Genomic DNA, 23,415 nt, shown 5'->3' with positions numbered 1-23,415 from the left:
AATTTTGTCAACATCAGGAAAGAACTATCAGAAGAAAAGTAATAACATAAATTTGTGTTTTGTCCTCCCTCACCACCAACGAAAACCAGGCGCAGCTGATGAGACACTATCTTTGCCCTCTCACTGCTTTTGCCTTTTCCACCCATCTTGCAAAGCCCTGTTTCAATCCCACATTTTCAAGCAAATGTCCCCTGGTAATTTCAACCCTCAATGAACTCACTCCCTAAGTAGCCTTGCATTTCTCGTGCAGCTCAGAAAGCCCTTTCTTTCATAGTATACGCTTTGCATAATGCAGCTGGGAAAGAACTCTTAAAGCAGATTAACCTTTCAGATTAATAGGCTTCTTCTGGTTCATAACTAGCACAATGGAGAAATAGTTAATTCAATACTTGAAAACATTATTGCACTTCTGAGGAAGCGTAACCCCTACACTGGTTGTTATTTACCCTCTAGGAGAAACTGGCCACAAGATGTGACTTCAAATGCACAAGGATCTATTTATTTTCACCCTTGACCTGTATGAAATATGTTCACACTATTGATCACATCTCCCTTGCTTAAAATTCACTCCTCTCTTGGCTTCTGTGACACAGCTTGACCTCACTTCCTTCCCTAATTCTCCAAAATTCTCTATCTCCCTTGCTTGATTTCTACTTCCACTTTTTGGCTAACAAATTTGAGGCACCGAGCAGGTACATTCCTCTGTACTGGTCCCCATTCTGCTCCTTCCTTTAACTGTTTCTCCCAGATAGCACATTCTGCACATATTTTCTAGCACTATCAAATCTTAACATACCATATCACATCTAAATTACTCCAATAATCTCTAGACTGTGGGAATTCCCTGATTACAATATTAGTCCCTGTCTAATTCATCCTAATATTGTTCCAGCATTGTCTTCTGTAAACGCCATACTCATCAGCTCACTTAACTGCTGAAGTGGTGACAGTCATTTTTTAATGGCTGGAATCCCAGGTTCCAAGTCCAATATGTGGGCTTTGAGATCCTCTAACTTTAATCCACACTTCCTGAGGAGCCAACCATACTGCTGCTATTGTTTATTATGAATCATTTGTTCATGCTGTATGAGTTTTTTTTTTCTATAAACAACAAGCACACCACACTGGTTGTTTCACTGCCAAGCCTTTTCACATGCTCAGTCTCCTAATATGCTTGCATCTTATGGATAGCCTGCCTCCCTCATGTCTCAAGGTCATGCTTGACTTACATCCTACACATAAGATTTTTCTAATTACTTGAAATTCCAGGATCTTTTTTTTACCTCAGCAGTTATAAAATCAAATGTCCTTAGGGACAAGGCACATAAGAGTGAAATGGGAAACATAATTTAAAATATACTTTCATATGTTGAGCATGTAGGAATATTCTTTAATATTTCCCCAGCAGTTGGCTCTCATGTTAATCTAAAACACAGGGATCTGTCAAATTCTTATACTTTTTCTCACTTTTACTGGAGACACAAGTAGAGGAAGCACTTTGCTATACATGAGAGAAACAGCAGCACAGCTGTGATAACTGAAAGCCACTGATGCTCAGCCTCAGTGTCAGAAAGGCAACAGGGATTGGTGGAGACTGTGGCAACATGAGGAGCACATGCTTAATGAGCATCAGCTAATTACCATGAGAAAAATGGATTCACAGTTGGTAGACAGTATTTTCAGGAAAATCTAGGCATCCTACCACTATGCACAATGAACCAAAAGCATGTGAGAGGCAATCCTCTTACAATAATTTGTCTTCTCTCTTGATATTCAGTAGTCAGGATGCATTTAAATACTACTTGATATTATAATCTAGTTACTATTTATGTTAGATTTCTTTTTTCCCAAACAGATCCTAAGGTCCTTGAGAGCTTGGCTCATGGTTTATACATGTGTTTAATTTCCCTTAGTGTGGGGCACAGTGGTAGGCCCATGAAAATCAAAGTGACACTGTGGTTTATTAGCTGTTTATTTTTACCTTGGATCGCCCCAAAATATAACCTTGGATAAAATCACAACCTTTCTACTTCTATTTAATATCAATAATAAGAAAAATGAATTTCAATGACATATGATATAGGCTCAATATGTATGAATGAATGAAAAGTTTTTTACCAGATTAAGCAGATTTATGAATTATTATGAGACAAAAGTGTCAGAGAGGGTCTTTAAACTCCAAAGTCTATTGTCATAACATCACTTGTTGGAGACTAAGCTGCTCCTTAGTCAATGTCTGGGACTAAGCAAACGATAAGGATCAGGTAATTACAGTTGGAACTATATCGTATTGGCTCTAACTAAAATGATTTGTCATAGAAGTATAGATCTGAAATAATGACACTGACAGCAAACAAATATATGTCAAAAGTAAAACACAGAGCCAGCAAAAACTGAGTCCAAGGCATTTAAGAGGCTGAAGAAAGAGAGCATACATAGTACGCCTATGAACGTACCCTCTGTGTTATATACTTTCTATAGTACTCATAGGTATTCTTCTTAAAACTACTCTGAATAACTAGAAAAGAAGAAATAAAAAAGGGAGCCTTAGAGAATCATTTTATCTTTTCAACTTTCACCCTGTCCAGTCTATAGAAATTAACATTATAGTATCTGGGATGAGTCCTTAGTTATTACAGGCTTAGGTACCACTGAAAAAAACTTAAAATAGCATGTGTCTAAATTGTAGTCACTTTACACTTCAGAGTATATTTACAATTCTAAAAATGGGCTGCTATTTCAAAATGTCAAAATTTGTCTAGTTCCAACTGGGTTCAATTTGACCCTTAAAATTGTCAAAAACTTACCAATCACAAAAATATCTAATTATCATAGGCAGCGTTTGACAAATTATATGCTGGCTGTTTTATTATGCCCACCCTTTTCTGGGACTCTTTGTATGTGTTAATATTTGATGTATTTCAAAATATGGACTACTTTTATTTCCATTACCTACAGGAAAATTTTCTGAGATGCCTGATTTCCCTCAAGATTTATGTTCAACTAAAGTTGAACATACCACGCACTCTCTACATGAAGTTTTCTCATTGCTGAAGTATTTTTTTAATGTCAGAAACTCAAATGTGGAATATTAATATCACAGATGAAGAATTTTTAATTTAGATGTATATTGGATATTACTATTTATAAAAATAACTACTCACTGTCCTGTGATTCTATTGGAATATCTGTGCACTAACATTCTTGGCCCAAAACTTTGGAAGTGTGATATCTATCTATCTAACTATCTATCTGGGTGGAATTGGCAAGAAGTGTGAGAGTACTCTGAATTTTTATAATGTCCCCAACTTATTTTGCTTTAAAACATGAAATGAGTAGTAAAGGGAAAAAATGGTGCACAGCAGAAAGGAAGAGAGAAAAATCCAGGTATGCCCCATCTCCACATATAACCAGGACAAGTGATCAATTTTACTTTCCTGATATTTCTAGACATCCTGCCCCTTTCCATTATTAACAACCCTGCTTCAATCCAATCATCAATTATTGGACCATAATAGTGAACACTGAAGTGTGGCTTCCTATCTCAATTATGTCACTAATCCTTCTATAATGACTGAAACTATCACAATAATTTGATCTACCATCTATCTATTCATCCATCCATCCATCCATTCATCCAAATATCCATTGATTTTCACAACCTATCTGTCTATCTGTCTGTCTGTCTGTCTGTCTATCTATCTATCTATCCATCCATCCATCCATCCACTTCCCTACCTACCAACCAAAATATATAGCAACATTTGGCCCCAGTCTATCTTTATAATTTCTCATTCTTTGACTTCCATTTTTGAGTTTACAATTTCTAAACTTACAGTAGTTACCCCACAGGCACCAGGTCATTTCACACATTTGTGATTTATTTATTCTAATTCCTCTGCCTGAAATTCCATTCCATATCTTCTTCACCTGGACAACTATTTCTTGATATTCAACATCCATTAACAGTCAACATCTACCCCAAGTAGTCTACCCTTTCTTTCTCCCACATTCAACCCTCAGACTTGATTAAAGCTATGCCTTTGTGCTTCTTTAACACAGAAGGTTAAAGTGTCTACCCCTCTTGTTTAACCTACCATCCGGCATTAGACCCATGAGGGCAGCAAACATGCCTGCATCATTCTGGGCTATATTTGTGTGCCTAGGGCTATGCTTGCTACATACCAGGAATTCAATAAATGCTTACTGATTGAAAAAATGAACATGTATCATGATTTATCTGTCACTCATGTGAATGAGATGAGTAAGACTCATAGATACTGATTTTGCCACACTCCCTGTGGATAAAACCTCATCCTATTCCTTCATGTATCCAACCCCAGTGTCTAACACAGAAACTGTTATAGAGTAGATACTTAGTAAAGGTGTGTTGCACTGATCTATTCCTTTATTTCTCCCTTTTTGTTTCTTTCGGCTGAGTTCTGATCTTTTCTCCCCTAACCATCTACCACTCACATCTCTATTTCTCTCCATGTCTCACCGGACCCACTTAGAAATAAAGTGAGAGAAGACAATCAGTTTAGAGCCTGATATCCTTAATATCGCAGAATGGGAAGTTGGCGTGGAGAACACAAGGACAGGCGCATTTGTATGAGAGTACAGCTGAAAGAAGAGTGACCTGGGCATTTAAGAGCCCTTCATTTCCACACCAGTTACATAGAAACTCGAGAGACTGTCTATCAAGACTGGACCACCTCTTCACTGTCCTGTGGTGCTAGGTAAAGAATGTCAGTGTCAGAAAATATTTCCTTTGGACCATGGCTTCTCTAGCCCATCTCAGTCTGCCTGTTACACTGTCAGGGAGGAGGACAATGGATGGGCCTGGGAGAGAATCATACCAAAAACAAAAGGAATGCACAAAGGTTAAACGATAGCCCTTCCAGTATGATTGATTTCTTCTTGAAAACTTCTGCCTCTCTATCTAATCCCAATAATCATAAAAACCCATAAAATGAAAGAATTAGAGATCCCAAGTGCTGTGAGGATGAAATGGCATAATAGCTGTTGGCAACAGAGCAAACACATGGCAATGACATATCATTATTGTTATTGTTCATGTATTGAAAGGGATTCTATACTCAACTCAAGCACAATCTAGCATCTTGGACAGCCTCCACTTAAGCATATTCAGGCTCAAAGTCTAGGCTCTGGAATTTCTCAAGAACAGCACTACAGACATTCTGGGCCAGATAATCCTTTATTGTGGGGCTTTCCTGTGCTTTGGAGGACTTCTAGCAGCATCCTGGGCTCTATCCACTAGATGTCAGTAAGTACACCTCCCACTGAACAGTGACAATCAAAACGTCTCCAGACATTGCCAAATATCTGCTAGAGACAAAATTTCTTCCAGGAGAGAACATTGGTTTAGGGGACTTTTTTCCCCCCATTATCAGAGGCTTCATTATTTAGACTACCCTTCCTTTTACTGAACTAAAATATGGTTCCTTGTAACCATGGGCCATTGAAACACAGCTATACAGCATATACATGTTTTCACATGTCAGATGTTTGAGGATGAAGATTTACCCACCACGTAAACTAGAACCTTATGAAGCTGAAGTGGCCTGTTGAAGGCTTCTCTTCCCAAACCACATGTAAATGTGCAATAAACATTCACTTTCATACCCAGATCTTTTTGAAGTGTTACAGTGAAGTGACAGTGATAAATTTAAAAGTAATCTAAAACACTGGGAAAATACTATAAATATATATTAATCATAATCCTTAACTACCTAAGAAAATTATAAAATTTTGTAGTTAAAAATGAAAGAAATAATATTATGTTTATAGAGTTGAAAATGAAGCAAATAATATTAAGCTCCAATTATATTGCCTTTCTTGGTACAGTGAACAACTAAACAGTTTTAAACCCTGATTTATTGTAGGATGATATTAAAATGGTACATGAATATCAATTAAGGAAATAATTTTTTAAAAAGAAATCTTTACATCCTATTTCCCAAGGATATTTTGTTTTCATTTTTGTTTTCTTATCTGGTAAGGCAGTATTAATATTAGACATTATAGAATACTTTAGGTGTGCCAGACATTGTACTTAGAGATTTATTTATATTGTCACAAAACAACCTTAGAGGAGTGTACTGTATGGATCAGGAAAGCCTGGGATTTACAGCAGTAACAAACAATCTCAAAATTTCAATGTCCATTGTGAGGTGGAATAGGGCTCCAGATGTATGTACCTCTTACTTCAGGACGCAAGATGATAGACTTTCCCCATTTGGAACATTGCAATTGTAAGGGGCAGGAAGATTTTAGAATTTCACAAGCACTTTTAAATACTTCTACTCACATTTCATTGGGCAAAGTCAGTCACACAGCCATTTCATTGTGACACAGTCAGTCACAAAACTTCAAGGGGCAAGAGAGATGGTGTGGTTCTACCAGGTGTTCAGAGGAAGAGGACGACAAATATATGTAAACACTATCCCCATTTTACAGAGAAATCTGTCACTGGAAGGTTAATTAACCTATCCATGGTCATACATGTAATAAGTGTTAGAACCGGGATTTGAACCCAGATGTATCAATTTTGCTAAGTAGCAACCACTTTCCTATCCACCTCCCTCTCTCTGAATAAAACTTAATGGCTTAAAATAACAATTTGTTTGGTTCATGATTTTGTGGGTTTGCCATTTGGACTAGGCACATATGAATGATTCTCTCCATCAGGCTTGGTTATTTTGGCTGCGATCACACATGTGTTTGTGGTTGTCTGCCATGTCTGTGGGGAGTTGGCTGGCCTAAGACAGTTCAGTTAGGATTGCTCATCTCTGTTCCACATGGTATCTCACCCTTTAGCAGGCTAACCCAGGCTTGTTGTCATGGCTATGGTGGCAAAATACTGAAAGAAGGAGAGAAAGCATACAAGACCAGAGTCAAATCTTTGCTTCTGTCACATTGTGTTCGCCAAAACCAATCACAAGCCCAACCAGCTTCAGTGTATGAAGAAATAGATTCAACTTCCTGATACAAGCAGCTATGGAAAATTACCTCGCAATGGACACTGATAAAGAGACAAGCAATCTGGTTTAAAGGCCTACATTCTTAACACTTTGCTATAGTGTGATGATTATTTCCTCTAATTCAGGGATTAGAGGTTCAATGGCACTCCCCTGAATTTTTATTTGTAGAAACGTATACTCTATTTTGTGGCTTTTTAGCAGTGCATTTTCATTTAATTCTTTCATAAAGCCTACAGAACAAGATCAAAGACAAATAAAACAAGCAAGTGGTACACTGCATCTAATTATTTCTCTTCAAAATAGTTGCAAAAATAGCACATCTAGTAATTATCCATATGGTGATGTTATTTCAACATTTCAGAACTCTCAATTGGAGCTCAAATATGATAAAAAGCAAGTCAATATCATGTCAAGCAGTGATATTAAATGGGAACTATTAACAAGACTGAATTGGTGATTTTAACTTTCTTCATAGAAGAAAATGTTGCTAACTAGAATTATTCTTCATTTTGAAAAATCAATTCTTCACAAAGTCCTTCTTACTTCTATCCTGTAGAATTAGGAACTATTTTTTCAAAGTCTTTAGTGGGGGAAATATGACAGTGTAATTAAGTTAGGCAGAGTTAGGTTCTATATCCTAGTATAGCCATATAATTGAGTGGACTTCAGGTAATTTATGGAACATCTATGATTCAGTTTCCAAATCTATTAAAATGGGGATTATCACAGTAACTACTTACTGTATTTCTTGAAAGGAGAGCTAGAACAGTGTACAAAGCCTTGCACATAGTAATCATTCCATAAATATTTGTTCTGATTGGAGCAGTCTTCTTTCTGATAAGAATGACAGTCAGGACACATTTAGAAAGTTAAGGTGAAAGAGAAAAAAAGATGTTTAAACCATGAAACCATATTCCAGTTCCAAGGCAACTATGAAAGTCAATGATAATTTTAACATTCATGGAAGTATTTTAGATTAACCAACTTTCAGATAACTTCTAATCTCTCCTCAAATTAACAGATAACAAGTAAGAAGAAATCTCTTCCAACTCTTGCCCCCATTTTGCCCATTTAACTCAGTGAAAGGATATTTCTTCCATCATTCCCTTCATTCTGGATAGAATATGCCTGCCCAAAGGACCAACTATCCACAAGTTTTCAGTTCCTGACCTTTTCAAAGCAGTTAACATTTGAAAGATTTACTCCAAGGATGTAAGTCAACAATAGAGGACAAGGAATTTAAAAGAGGTCCATGGAATTCAGACAAAAATATAGGAAAACCACACCCAAAACAATGAAGACAAAATCAGTGGCAGCAACAAAACTAAGAAACAGGAACTCAGAGACTCCAGACTTTAAATTTGGGTCCTAGTTTCAGAAAGTAAGTGGGCTCTGCCCTATAAATGAAGGTAAGTAACTCAGCTGTTACCTACATGGCAATCAGCATAAAGGGTTCTCAAGTCAAAGCATTTTCTAAATTCAGGCAAGTGAAGCATGCGGTAAATCGATTTTGCATAATCTCTCTCTCCCTCTCTCTCTCTCTCATTCGCTCATAGCTCATTTTCCATTTCCTCCTTGCCTTGCCAGATAGATAGATAGATAGATAGATAGATAGATAGATAGATAGATAGATAGATAGATAGATAGACAGACAGACAGACAGATAGATAGATAGATATCCTCTTTCCCTTATTCACTATATTCTTCAACAGAGAACTTGTTCATTAACTTTAAAAGTCAATGATAACAATAATAGCTAATAGATGTTAGTGTTTACTATGTGACAGACACTTGTCTTACCTTTTTCTTTTTACTCAATAAACTGTTGTTTTTTTTTTTTTTTAAAGAAGTTTCAGGTTCACAGTAAAACTGAGGGGAAAGTACAAAGGGTTCCCATATACACTCTGTCCAAACACAGGAACAACATCCTTCACTCTCCTACCACAGTTGTATACTCGTTACAATTGATTAACCTACATTCATAGATTATTATCACCCCGAGTCCATACTTTACATTAGTGTTCACTCTTGGTGTTGCACCTTCTATGGGTTTTAACAAATGTAAAACAGCACATAAGCACATTATATCATACAGAAGCACTCCACTGACCTAAAAGCCTTCTATGTTCCACCTCTTCATCTCTCTTCCACTCTTTTCACTCTGTCAACCACTGATCCTTTTACTGTCTCCATAATTTACCCTTTTCCAGAATGTCATATAGTTGTGATCATATAGTACGTAGCCTTTTCAGATTTGCTTCTTTTACTTAATAATATACACTTGAGTTTCCTCCTGTTTTTTCATGGATTGATAGCTTGTTTCTTTAGTGCTGAATAATATTCCATTGTCTGGAGGTTCCAGAGTTTCTTTATCCACTTCCAAAGATTTTTATGCATATACATATAGAGATAAATAGTCACATATTATGTAATTTAATCATCCAGATGACAGTATTCTCCTTATAGAAACAATGAGGTACTTAGAGTAAAGAGAAATTAAGTGACATGGCTAAAATCACCTGGATTAAAAGATGGTAGATCTAACACCTGAATTTAAGTGTTCATGTCTCCAAAGCCTGTTTTCCCGGCTATAAATATATGACAGAATGTTTTACATATGCTTCTAAAATTGCATTAACCAAAGTTAATTAAAATGTTTTTTAACCAGAGTGTTCTTTGTTTACATACCAACCCCATCCCACTTTTTTCCTTCAGAGAATAAGTTTTGATAGAAACAAATATCACTATACCCAGGACTACTGTATTAATGTTTTTTGAAAAAATGAAAACAACAATAGCAACAAACAATAGTCAATGATTTATCTTCTGAGTACATCCGGGGAATAATAACTTTAGATAATCCAAATCATATGCTAACCCTATTTTACACCATGTGTTGTGAAGAGATGTGTGTGTTTGTCAAATTGTCTCAAAAATTCAGACTTGAAAATTTCCCATCCTTTTCATTCATGGTGAAGACAGAACTCGATTCCAAACATTTCACTAGTCTTCAGACATCTAGGTTCTCACCTATGAAGCTTAAGAGTCTATAGACCAAATTTGAGGTGAAGAAAACAGAAAAGCAATTGGGAAGACCTGTTTAAAATTAAACAGTAGGCTCTGACACAAATAATGTTTCACTTTCTTCTGATGTCTGTCCTTTCAAAGCAACTGCCAACTGTTTTTTAACGTCCACTTGGAAATACATCATCCACACTTCATGCTTCAGCTTTACTTGAACAATCATCTGTTTGCCTTTCCAGCAGAACAATCCCACAGGAGTTTTTAATTCCATATGTAAATGCTGATTTTTAATATAGAATGTTGTGGTAGTTCATACTATAGTTTAAAACCAAAGAGATTCCCTTTAAAGGTTCTTATTCTCACTGTTAACTATGCTTTTTACAATACAATCTAATTCACTTTTCAAAGGGTTGAGAAACAAGGAAATACTGAATGAGAAATAAATACTGAGCAAATTTTCCTTCAGACCTCCAGTAACAAAGAAATGTTAAAATGACAGAAAAATGCTCAGCCATGATTCAATTCAGTATAGATGTTCTGTTTAATTTTTAAAAAATAGAGTCCTTAGTTGGCATAAGCCAATTTTATTTTGAATTAGAAAATTAGTGAAAAGGAGAATGAGGACCCTACAAAATGAGGAAAGGAAGAGTAGGTAAATCTTATGTTGGTTCCATGGCTTAAGTGGCTGTGGGTGAGCAGAGAAAGCAAGTGCATAGAGTAAGGGAAAGTTGAGAGGAAAAAGGCAGTACATTCCTTTATATCTCCTGAGAAAGTATTATTTAATTGGATACAATTTCAGGACATGAAGAGAAACCACAGTTTGGAGTAATGGAGATGCCTGGTGTGAATCCCTCATGTGCTTTTTCCATAACATACACATTATGGGTCCTACCTTCCCCTAAAGTATACATCCGATTCCCAAGGATCCTTAGCAAGGCACTGAGGCTCTATAACACCTGTGCAGCCTCATTGTGTACATTTCTCATCACTCAAACACTACACTAGCCAAGAAAGTGATGAACATCTTATGTTTACCTCCTCTTTTTCCATATATAGCGTCCTAGGGAAAGTTTCAAATTACTGATTCAAATGATGATTAAGAAGCTTGTCATGTGTGGCTGGCTATACTTCCTGAGGAGAAGGGGGGAATGAGCATATACTGTGTACTTTTCTTGCTCAGTAAGGCCAAGGCTATTGTCAGTTTTTTATTCCTCCTGAATTTTGTATTCATATTTTTGCCCTCAGATTCTCTAGTGTAAGAGGTTGATGGATTTCAGTGAGAATTTTGTTGTCTTTGTGGTTCATCTGTTTGTCTGGGTAAGACCTCACCCTGTTTAAAACTATATCTTGATTTCATATTATTTTTACTATGATGGATCTAAGCCTAAAAATCATCATCTCCACCTGAAGTACTATAACTGATCCAAATAGTTTCCTCACATCCATTCATCTGCCACTCCATCCTACTATACAATTCAATCTCAACAGATTCTTCAGGTCTTTAAGAATGTAAATCAGAGTGTAATTAGAATATACATGGAAGAATCAATGGTTCTCTTCTGTGCTAAGGGTAAATCCAAAATTTTGATGAGGCCTCAGTGGTTCTGTACAAAGACCTACCCATCATCATCTGTGTAATCTTTCACCCAGGTACCACACTATAGTTACAATGTTCCAGGGACCCAAAAGAGAGAGCTGGTTGAGGGAGATGAGGTATGTCTAGGGAAGCTTAAAATCCAGGCTACTACTTATAAGCTCATACATGCCTGAGTGCAAATTAGAAAATAGTGCTAGCCTCTGGGTTGATGAATTTAAGAGAAGATATATCTTCTGGAAAGATAAATTAGAAAAAGTCCCCTCTAACACAGCCTAGGTGCGTAGAAGCCCTCACTAAAGTGGTAACATACATTTGATGGGGTGCACTACCTGGGCTGGAGGTCCTTGGGTAGAGCACTCCAACAAAACGATTGGTGACATCCCTTCCCAAGTTAATGTCCTCCATAATTTCTGTTATCTTCCTCCCACATCCTCACTACATACATGGTGAAGACTTCCTTAAATTTAAGTGTTTCCTCAAGTTTCTTTAGCATTCATAATAATATGAAGTCATTAATTATATTTTTGTTTTTGTTGCTGTTTAATAATGCTACCTGCAAGTCATGAGACTAAAAGTTCTCTGAGGCCAAGAGCTCTGCCTTTCTTGTTCATTGTGGCTTCCCTCTTAGCACAGAAATGAGCACATAATGGATGCACAATGAATGTTTAACAAATAAAGCCATTTGCTTAGATGCATTGATTTTCAGCCCTGGCTGCAGCACAGAATCACCTAGAGAGCTTTAAAAATAAATCTGATGCCCAGGAGCCTCCTCAGAAAATTTGATTTGAATGGTCAGAAATGGAGCCTTGACATAATAGTTATTAAAATTTCCCCAGATGACTATAATTTATAGCTGGCTCTGGCTCACTGCTCCAGTTTAGTACTTCTCAAACTTTAAAGTGCATAAAAATCACCTCGAGTTCTTGTTAAGCTAAGTATTTTAATTTAGTTTATCTGGGGCACAGCTTAAGCTACTCCATTTCTGAGAAGCTCTACAGATCGATGGACCACACCCTGAGGCAACGGCAACAAAATTGTCATCACATGGCTCTTCTCACTTCCAGTTAATCAAATCACATAAAAAGCAAGTATCTATGTCCCCATGAACTATAATGATACTAAAATAATTGGATTAGATGGGGCAAAAAGGAACTGAATGAAACTGTCAACAGCTATGCACTGGTTTACCAAATAATCGTGAACATTTCAGATATACATGTCCTAGAACCTTGTCATTATAAAGTCAGTGGTCATGATCACAACAAGTTATGTGAACTGGGGAAGTCGTAGTTGTCAGCAACACGATTAACACTTGTTAGAATCAATTATACTTTTCCCATAAACAGAGCAGTAATGATACATGGGATGGCAGATTGTATTTGACATTTAGCTCCTCAAGATACTTCATCTCATCTTTGGCTTTGATATCTCTTCTCCAGATTCTATCCTTATCACTGGGGTGAGGGATGGGGAGGAGAAAAAGAAAAGCATGCTTTCAATCTGAGCTCAATGCTATTAACCTCCACCTGGGTTTAGATATTTTGAGCTTCTGTAAACAACTAGTATTGAAGAGCAAGAATTCCATGAAAGAATGTGCAAATACCACTTTAGCAGTGAGATTCTGAAACGCACACAGAACAATAATCTGACTCTATGAAAGATTAATTTGAAATAAAATTCTTTCATATCTTTATGCTTCTGCACAAGTTGGGACTTTTAAAAAAATTTAGCTTACTCTTTTTCCAATGCTTAAAATGTGATTGGAACACAATAAGTTATTTTATCATATGGAACATGTACCACTTGTAACAACTAATGCAAGATCTTTTTTCTGATACTTGTGAAAATCTCCATTAAAAACACAGAAATCCACTGATGCTAATACAAAAATAAAATCTTCATTTATTTCACCTTCTTGAAGATTAGCCTCTAATATCTACTGTTTTAAAAATTTACAAAGAGACATATCCAGAGAACTAATCAAATATTAACAAGAAAAGAGGAAAAAACAGCTAAATTTGAGAAAATCATAATGCAATCTTAATTGCTCACTTTAAAATGAAATACTAACTGCAGTACATGCTTCTATGTCTCATTAGAGAAGATGCAGGCTATAATTCTAGAGAATATCTTGATATAACAGACGTATGTTTTATTTAATCAATTCATTGATTTGACAAGTATCTGAGTCCCCTAATATATGAAGTTTTACTTATAAATTAGCTAACCTGATCAATAGCATTGGTAATATATAGCTATGTAAAAATTAAAATTCCATTTCTATCTTCTTAAAAATATGTTCACACATTTGTTAAATTTTTAAAAAAATTCTCTCGTTTCTAGGAAAATGTCAATCATTTAATTAAATATTCACTACTTATTGTGTCTTGATGATTTAGAAAAATTGGAACATACTGTATTTGGAAAACTCTGAGGATTTATTTTTTAATGGAGGGGTCTATAATATCTTCCAATACTTTATTTAAATTCAAGTATTTTTAATCAACATTATATTAAAAGGTAAATTTCATTGCCTGTATGGAAATGTTTACTGGTAAAAAATGGAATCTAGACATCAAATTCAAGGGAATAGAGTTTAAAAATGTGGAAGGATATTCACAAGTAACTTTTCCATAAAGATACTCATTGTTCTAGAGTCTGTCTTCTTTCCTTACTCTCAAAATATTTATATGAGGATTTGTAATCCAGCCTCAAATGACAAACATGTGTGTCTTTAAAGCACACCTGTGGAAAGATTAAAGAGGTAATAAAGGGAGAGGATTCTGATTCTGTTGTGGTTGTTTGTGGCTCCAAATTTCTTTGTTTAGTCTCCCTTATTTCTTTGCCATTTTCCCCCTCTTAAGCTGTTCAATTCCATCACTCCTATTGTAATGACATTCCCCACTGCTCTTCGATATTCTGACATTTCCTGTTTCCCCTGGAGCATGAATCTGCCCCTGACTGGCAGTGTTGGGCTGGCTCGCAGGGTTGTCTCTATGCTAGTCACTACCACCACTCCTTTAGCCTTTGCCTGAAAGGCAGCCTTCAGTCAAAATAAGATGGAGAGTTCAGACAGACTGACGTCTAGACAGGCTGTTTTTGTTGGGCAGTACAGAATGGATGCTGTTACCTGCTAGAACCTTTCAGGTGGATCATGCTGGAAGGATAGTTTAAAACCTAAATACCAACAATTACTCACGAGATAGCATATGGAAATGCAGATTTCAGCAGCCTGGGCCGGAATCTCCACTCCATTCTTTTTTGGTGGGTCCCCTTCCAAAAGGGCACTGTGTCTAATGGCTAATAACATGATCTCAAGTGTCTGAACACTCAAAGTTTAAATCTTGATTCCAGCAATAACCTGTAGTTTCCTTGGACAAATTATTTAATTTCTGTGAGCTCAGTTTCCTGACTTGTAAAATAGTCATATTAAAACCTACCTCACAGTATGGTAAAGAGGAAAAAAATGAGATAATGAATGAAATCATTCACAAGTACTTAATAAAGATAAGCTATTTTATTATTATAAGCAAATGAGTGAAAGTTGTCCTGATATCAAAGAGATTTAGGATATAAAAAGAAGGAATTAGGAACAATGCTTTTGCAATATAAAGTTTATAAATGTAAATATCTTGGTAAAGTATATGTCTTTAAAGTCCTGTGGAACAAAGGGAAAAATGAGATTTCTAAATTCCATGGATATGTATTAAATATTATATGCACTGATCAATAAAGTGTGAAGGGGCTGATGAAACAGACTGTATTTTTCTGGGACAGTAATTTTGTTCTATGAATTATTTATAAGGAGACTGAAGTAGAAACAAAAGAAATACGAAAGCATAAGGCTTACCTTATCAGTCATAATCTTTCAAACATCAGCAATGAAGTTATAATCATTTGCCACATGCTGGGACATCCAGGAACAATGTAATATTGTGTCATGTAAAAAATGTATCATAATATGTAAAAGAAATTAATCCCTGGTGAGCTGCTGAGTGTCTGCTGTGAGTTTTCCCTAATTGTGGGTTTTTCTTCTCATAGCAAGGTAAAATTTAAAAATTAGGTAAAAATACTTTTAGTGAGGGAATTTGTCAGAAAAGAACATCTTAAACGTGTGGTCCTTTTAGCATATGTTACATCATGAGCAGTAAATGACTCCACAGAACCATAACCACCATCTAGGCCTTATTTTGCCTACAAGAAATCCGAGGCCTAAGAAACAATGTAACTTAACAAAACAGGCTATCGAAATCTGAAATGAGAACCAAGGCTCTGTGATTATTAGTCCTTTACCTTTTACTCTTCACACTCTGCCTAATTTACAAAGCAATTGTGGTGAGAAGTAACAACAAAGGAAAAACAAAGTCAGACTTCACTTTATGCTGAATTTCATTATTAGAGTAAGTTTCATTAGTCCTGAAATGCATAACGATTATGACAATTAGATGGTTATCTACAGGAATAGCCATAACAGTTACTGATACTAATAGTTACTAATAGTTACTAACAGCCAATAGTGACTGAGCACTTACTGTGTCCCATGTTACCTTCAAAATGCTTATGAATACTTACTCAATTCCTGATGAAGGCATTATTATTACTCTTATTATTATTACTACTCAGTTTACAGATGGGGACTCTTGAGTCACTGTAAGATTAAGCCAAAGACATAATCCAATCACCTAACTTTTTTTTTTCCTTTTTGATGCTTATATAAGATCTAAAATGACTGTAGGAATGAATAAATGTATTACATTCTTAGGATAAATGTATTCTGCTTTTGAGATGAACTGAGAAAATATGTATGTTCAGGGTAAACATACAGAATAATTACCTATATTTGAATGTACAGAAATGTATACTTCATAGAAAAATTATAGAACAGATGAAGTCTTAACACAAACAATATGAATTACACTACCCACTAGAATCTCTTTCCCAGTCGTTAAGATCTTACGACCTGAGAACAGCTTTACTTTTCTCACCCTACTTCCGCTCACTGGGACCAAAGGCAACTTATCATTGTCTGGTGTTTTTTGGTTATTGATCTATCCTGGGTACCAGTGAAACACTGAAGACCAAAGTGGTAGAATTTATACTGAGATAACAGAGCAAAGACCACTTCCTCTTAATAACATTTTCTTGAGGTTTTTTGGTTTTGTTTTTTTGTTTGCTTTATTTATGTATTTTTCCAATTTAAGGTAACTTTAGAGATTTCCCCTTTCTATGATAGAGGCACCTTTGATTTGCACTAAGAGCTTTGGAGGCTGGCTCTATGCCTCTTCACAAGAGAAAAATAGCACTTTATACGAATGTATTCTGGCAGTGAGGCCCTGAATTGCCAGGGTAAGCATTAGTTAGTGAAGAGAAGGTAGACACTTTTTAAATTATTAAAGTACGACTGGTACATCACATCTCTTACGTTTCCAGGGAAGGACTAGTGAAGAATTTATCATTTATAGATTTATTTCCGTACAAAATTTGTCTCCTTCTTCCTTGTCTTCATGAAAATTTTAGTAGTTCAGTTCCTATAAAAATATCATTTATGCTAGTTAGGATGACAGCAAGAAAGGGTTAGAAAGTTACACTGTGGTGGGGTAAGCCATCAGTCCTACATAAAACACCTCACAAAGAAACACAGGAAACTCTGTTCTCGTTGTGTTCATGCTTTTGATGCTTTGAGGAGAGGCACCGTTTTTCCTTAGGAAGTATTCAAATATTTCCAGATTGAATCTACAGAAAAATCTTTAAAGATGTTGCCTGCTTTTGAGTTTTCCAGGGCCAGTTCTCTGTCAATTGTAATAAAGTCATTTCCCCTGAATGCTGACCAGATTCTGCATGAATTTAAATTGAGGAGGTATTTTTGCTTCTAGATGAATTTTATAATTAAACACTACCAGCAGAAATCAGGGAAGGGGCTGTCAATACAAAGATCTTTCTTTAATACGAAACAGTGACAACTTTAAAAACAGAGCACATAAAAGATGAAACACAGTTTTCACTTTTCACATGTTTGAGCGCATGGATGAATGAATGAAAAATACCTAAGACAAACTCATAAGAGGATCAAATGTAGGATGGTTATGGGAAAGCAGGACTGTGCTCTTCCCTCATTCACTATCTAATGGGAAGTTTGTAACACTGATTTCAAGCTTTAAAATGGGGAAAACAACAAAGGAAGTATAAATTCCACCTAAAGAATATAAAATACAGTGCCCAGAAATTTATTAATTTGACAACTAGAGAACAGTGCAAAGCCTTCCTAGAAGAGAGACGTAGGGGTTATAGATTCCCAAAGCAAAACCATCACTACAACAGATAGAAAATGGAACTAAGTTCAAGAAATCACTTGAATACTACGGCATTTCTTTAGTCATAAAGCAAAACTCAAACAAACTCAAAGGCATTTCAAGTTTGGGGGGCCGCTATCTGTGCTGCAAGAGCCCTCAGATGCTCCTCATTGTTCTTAGAGTCAGCTCCAAACTCCAGAATGGGCCTAAAACTCCCTTGGCTCTCAGCTTGCTTCCCTAGTCCTGGATCTCACCACTCCGAACATGTTGAATAATATCCTAAAATCTCAGCTTTTTGTTTTGTTCCTGAGTTTTAGGATTTTGTAATTTTTCTTTGTTTCAACAACACTCCTCATTTCCTTTCTCTTGCTTTATCTGGTTCAGATTTCCATGAAGGTGTTAGTCCCTCTAAGTAGACTTCTCTGAAGCCCTCCAAGTGTATACCTCCATAGCGTCCAACCCCCACGTCATACAACTGCTATAAATGTCTGTTGCTTGTTAACCACCCAGTCTATGGTATTTTTGTTTAGCTACACAAATGGACCAAAATAGTCTTTCTTGGCAGGCTGTAAAGCCTGGGCATGCAACTGTCTTCTGCACCAATGTGTTCCTAGCACCTTAGCCCAGCACCTGCTTCACAGTGGTGTCAACATTTATTGAATAAATAGATTCATTCACTATCCCAGAATCCTAGAATATGATTTTCTTACTACTAATGTCTGAAGTTAGTCTGTGGTTAAGTAGGAGAGACTGTCTATCTATTGAACATGGTGGTACAATTAGAAAGGAAACCATTGTTCATAAAGTAATCAGCCCCTGCTCTAGATAACTGGAAATTGTCAGCTGATAAAGAACAGTAAATTACTGAAGAGTATATGTGATCTCAATGCATTTTTCTGCCTATTCATCTAACTCACTCCATATCAGAGGTTTAATTCACATTATACCTCTCCTCTAGGAAGCCCACCTCAACTTCTCTAACAACTTGGGTCTCCACTCATCTCTTCCATTTACTACCTAAGCTACTAGAAGTGTTTAAAATAAACACAAAGCGTGATCAAGGTGAATCTGTCAAAGGTCAGTGGTCTGGATGCACGGCTTTGCAGGGAAGCATTTGACTTGAGTTCATCTTGTTCCATTACATTATGGTCCTCAACCGTAATGTGACAGTATTGCAACTCTTTGCTCAGGATTCTGAAACTGATCTTTATCAGGAAATGTCTTACTGTAAATAAGTGACGGAAGTTTACAAATTAGAATGCATGTTCATTAATTTATAATGAGAAAGACAAGCATTGAGTGGACCAGACTTTGATGTTAGTCCAACCAGTGTTTTCTTCTTATAGACATGAAAATTGTCAGAAGTTTGGTTAGTGAGCCCTGGAATCAGAACAGGGGAATCACACAAATATTTAATGTCATCAGGCTTTGATGGCATTATTTCCTTCCTATATCAGGGCTATAAATATGTTGGCAATAAGAAACTGAAATATTCTTGAGAGTTTAAAAGAACACTATTAAAATGACACTGGGGGCAATAGGTGTTGAGAATGCCCAAGGCAAATTAGGATATATGGTCGCCAGAGATACTAAATGCAAGGAAGAAGTGGTATCCGCTTTTTCCTGAAGAATGTTCAAATGGTAATACAGAGAATTCTAATTGTTTCTCATGTTTCTATGCTTCCATGGTTTACCAAACCATCTTCCTGTTCAAGAGGTGTAGTAATCAGATTTCTGAGGTGACCCACAAGATTCTACCCCATTTGGTCTCACTCCCTGGGTTATGTACCCCCAAACTTTCATGGGACTATGATGGGAAAATCACTTCTTTGATCAGGTTATTTCTATGGGATAGTTGCTCTTCTGACTGTGTTCTTTATGTAAGATTCTTTCAGCACTATCTAGCAGACTAGAAATAGTTTCCCCTACTGGCCTTGAAGAGGTAAGGTTATGTTGTGAATTGGGCCAGGAGGAAGGGAAGGAAGGCTTCCAGGAGCTAAGGGACTATATAAATATGTTGTATAAGCTACAACTACAGGAACTGTCATCTGCCAACAACCAGTGAGCCAAGAACACCAAGCCTCAGATGAGAACACAGCCCTGGCTCACACCTTAATTCAACCTATAGGAACTTGAGTAGAGGTTCCAGTTAAGCCATGTTGTGCCTAGATTCCACCCCCCCAGAAATGGTGAGCTAGTACTTTTGTGTTGTTTGCAGCTATTAAACTGGTGGTAATTTGTTACTTAGCAATAGAAAACTAACATAGGAGGCTTTAACTATTTGTTCCTAAAATCAGTTAACAGCCAATTCCTGCTAGTGGACAAGCAAGAGTTTTATATTCCTGAGAGGAAAGACAAAGTCTTATTTTTATCTTGTACATCACAAAGTACCTATCATAATGCTGGGTTAGTAGATAGGCTTAAAACAAACAAACAAACAAATAAACAAACAAGTAAATAAGTAAACAAAATAACTAGCTAGCTAGCAAGAAATAATCAATTTTTTAATTTACAGAGAATTATTTTTATTTCCTTTAATTTTCTCTATCTCAGAAAAGAGGATAGAAGATTATTAAAAACATTATCGAACTATTTTATATCAAACTACTTTATTTAAAGTATGCCCTGTTACTCTAATACATGGCACAGGCGCTGCATAATTTGCTCCTACCTCCTTCACCAATTTCTTCTACCCCCATATTTTTTGTTTTCCTCATGCTCCAACCATACTGCATATCACTTCAATGATAAGCTTCATTTTTTTCTAATGGGGAGAGTAATATTAATCATGTGATAAACCTTTTATGAGAAATTTAAGTGAGTTTATGCAGTAAAGAAAATCAGCAATGTTTAGCTTCTAAAAAGCAAATAATAAATGCTAGCTCTTAATAATTTAATTAAGACCTTTGCATATGTTGTTCTTTCGGTCTACAATGTTTTTCTTCAGCTTTCAATTTAAATACATTTATTTAGAAAGTCTTTCCTGAAACCCACTACTATCCCTAAGATTAGGCCTCCCTGTTATATCACACCACAGTTCACTAGATTTTTCTTTCATAGCTTTTGTTATAATGAGAAATAATAACCACTTATATGACTATAGTTGTGCAATGCCTGCCTCTTCCACTAAAACTACACAGTTCATGAGGGCAAACATCCTATTTCCTTATTTACTGTTGTCTTCCTAACTCCAATATAGGGCCTGGTACATGAGACCTGTTCAAAACTATTTGTGGAATGGTAAAGAAATTACTAAATAAAGCAATGATTATAAGAAAGGCATTCATTGGGAAAGAAAGTATCAATGGAATGGGCCTTGAATTTTCTTACTGTAACTCTATGCTGAACCCAAGTGAAGAGGGCCAGCCAATGAACTCAATGGAACCACACATTTAAATTAGGATTAGGTGGAATTAACTTTTTCAAAGGTATCAAATTAAAACCTTCAAAATATCACATTACAGAAGAATGCAAAGTCAGTCTAGCTGCAACTATATCTATTATTTCAGATATGGCTGGAAAAAAGCCCAAGTTGGCAGTTTCTCTCTCTATCCCTCATGTGTTGTTAGGCTAAAGTTAGCTACTGTAATAAACAAACTCCCAAATTTCAGAGGTGCAATGAATGTTTACTTTGAGTTGTAACAATCTAATGTGGGTGTTTTAGTTAAATGGCTTTCTTGTGGACAGGGATTCAGGGATTCTATTCTCCTCTCATCTTGCAGCTCTGCCATCTTTCCCCAGGAGGAGAAAGCATAAGAGAGATCATGAGTGAGAGGTTTCTCTGGACCAGACTGGAAATGGAGAGCCTCTCCCCTGCTACCATTCTGTCAGGAGCTTCAACATGGCTACACCTCACTGGAAAGTAGGCTGGAAACACTGCCTTGCTGTATCCTCAGGAAGGAGAGGAAGCTGATGTGGGTGAAAGCTTTGCCAGTCTCTGCCACAACATGGAAAATTAAAAGGGCTCCCTGTCCCCATACCACTCCAAAGTTGAGGAGGTTTATACAGCTGCAAATGGACAGGGTTTTTTTGTTTTGTTTCGTTTTTGTTTTCTTAATAACCAATACATGTCTATGACCTTCAGGGATGTAAAAAGACATAGACATTGTGTTATGTCAAAATGACCCTAAATGTCACAAATTAAGCATGATAACAGCAACCTTGAATAAGTCAAGTATTAACCTTTCTAGTACATAAAACATTACTAAATTAGGCTTTCCCCCCTTCTATCTTTAACAGAATATTTGGGAATTTGATTATCACAGCCCAGTTATTTCTAAAGATGAGTAACACTTCCACAGGGCATTGCTAAAATGCACCGAGGCATTTTAACTGCCTATGAATATTCAAACCCTCATTATTGTTGCAGTTTATAATGATCAAATTCCCTTGACAAAAATGTGCAGCATACAATAAAAAAAGGCAATCTATTTAAAAGCGTTGACACCCATGTTCAACCATTTTACTTTAGTTCTTAGCTTTTGAGTTTGTATCACTATAATTCATTTTGAGGAGATACTAAGATTGTGTGTATTCTTTTCCCTTCCAAGTGCAGCCTGTTGATTGTGTACATTTCCTGCTTAGAGCATATGATATTTTATACAAGAAACTACATGTATAGAACTGACATAAAATTCAGACTGAAATTTGTATGGGGATAAAGATTTGTGTGCAATAGAAAGCAAAACCAGAATTTAAGAATATCTTCTCTGGTTTTGGAAGAATTGTGATGGTAAAGTGACAATGGAAACACATTTGTAATTCTAAGCCCTGGAATGCCAACATCAATTCAATTGGGAAAAAATCACAATTTTGCAAACAAGTAGACATACATCTTTATTTGATCATCAAAACAGACTTGGAAGAAATTTAAAGAAGCTATACAAGTCCTCCCTCAGTATGAGACAGGTTTTTTAGATGTCTGTAGACTAATTTTTTCCATCTATAAATATTTATGGAGTTTCTCCATGTGCCAGAGAATTTGTCAGTAGGAGGAGACATACTGATGCATAAAGTAAAAATAATTGCCTCAAGTAGCTCAGAACCTACCCACCTTTATTTTTACATCCATGTCTTACCAATCTCTTTTCTTTTCTTTCACCTTCTTAATACCCTTTAAAAGTAGTAGTCCTTTAACAAATACTAACCATATATTCACTATGTGTCAGAGAAGGTACTAAATGATGGTATCAAGTTGTTCATGGTAGAGTCAGGGGGACACAAACATAAACTCACAATTATAGCACAATGTGGAAGTTTTGTGCTCAAAAACAGAAAAAAAGGATGTTTTAGTGAATGATCCTATCTAACTCAGAATATAAGGAAAACGTTCTCTGAGATGATGACATCTGATTTGAATAATAAAAGATAAATTTAAGTTGGTCAGCTAAGCAATAGTAGATCTGGGAGACTTGGTTCAGAATTCCAGGTAATGGTAAAAGCAAGAAAAAGACAAGGTGAAGAGAAACAGCATGAGTTATGTATGGAAATAAAAATGTAG

At 36.1% G+C, this 23,415-nt stretch overlaps 1 protein-coding gene across 6 annotated transcripts in view; it reads right to left on the bottom strand.

Moving 5' to 3' along the window:
• Positions 1–23,415, bottom strand: part of CHL1 (cell adhesion molecule L1 like) — a 560,006-nt gene that overhangs the window by 434,242 nt on the left and 102,349 nt on the right. Inside the window, exon 1 of one of the 6 annotated variants that reach the window (XM_072941722.1) lies at positions 7,745–7,762. The exons of the other annotated variants lie outside the window; for them this stretch is intronic. The gene's annotated coding sequence lies outside the window, so the exon portion shown is untranslated. Of the gene's footprint in view, positions 1–7,744; positions 7,763–23,415 lie in introns of those variants that run through there. 6 annotated transcript variants of the gene reach the window in all.

Source organism: Vicugna pacos, chromosome 17, assembly GCF_048564905.1.
Source record: "Vicugna pacos chromosome 17, VicPac4, whole genome shotgun sequence".
NCBI classification, from domain to species: Eukaryota; Metazoa; Chordata; class Mammalia; order Artiodactyla; family Camelidae; genus Vicugna; species Vicugna pacos.
This window is presented reverse-complemented; position numbering and strand designations above follow the sequence as displayed.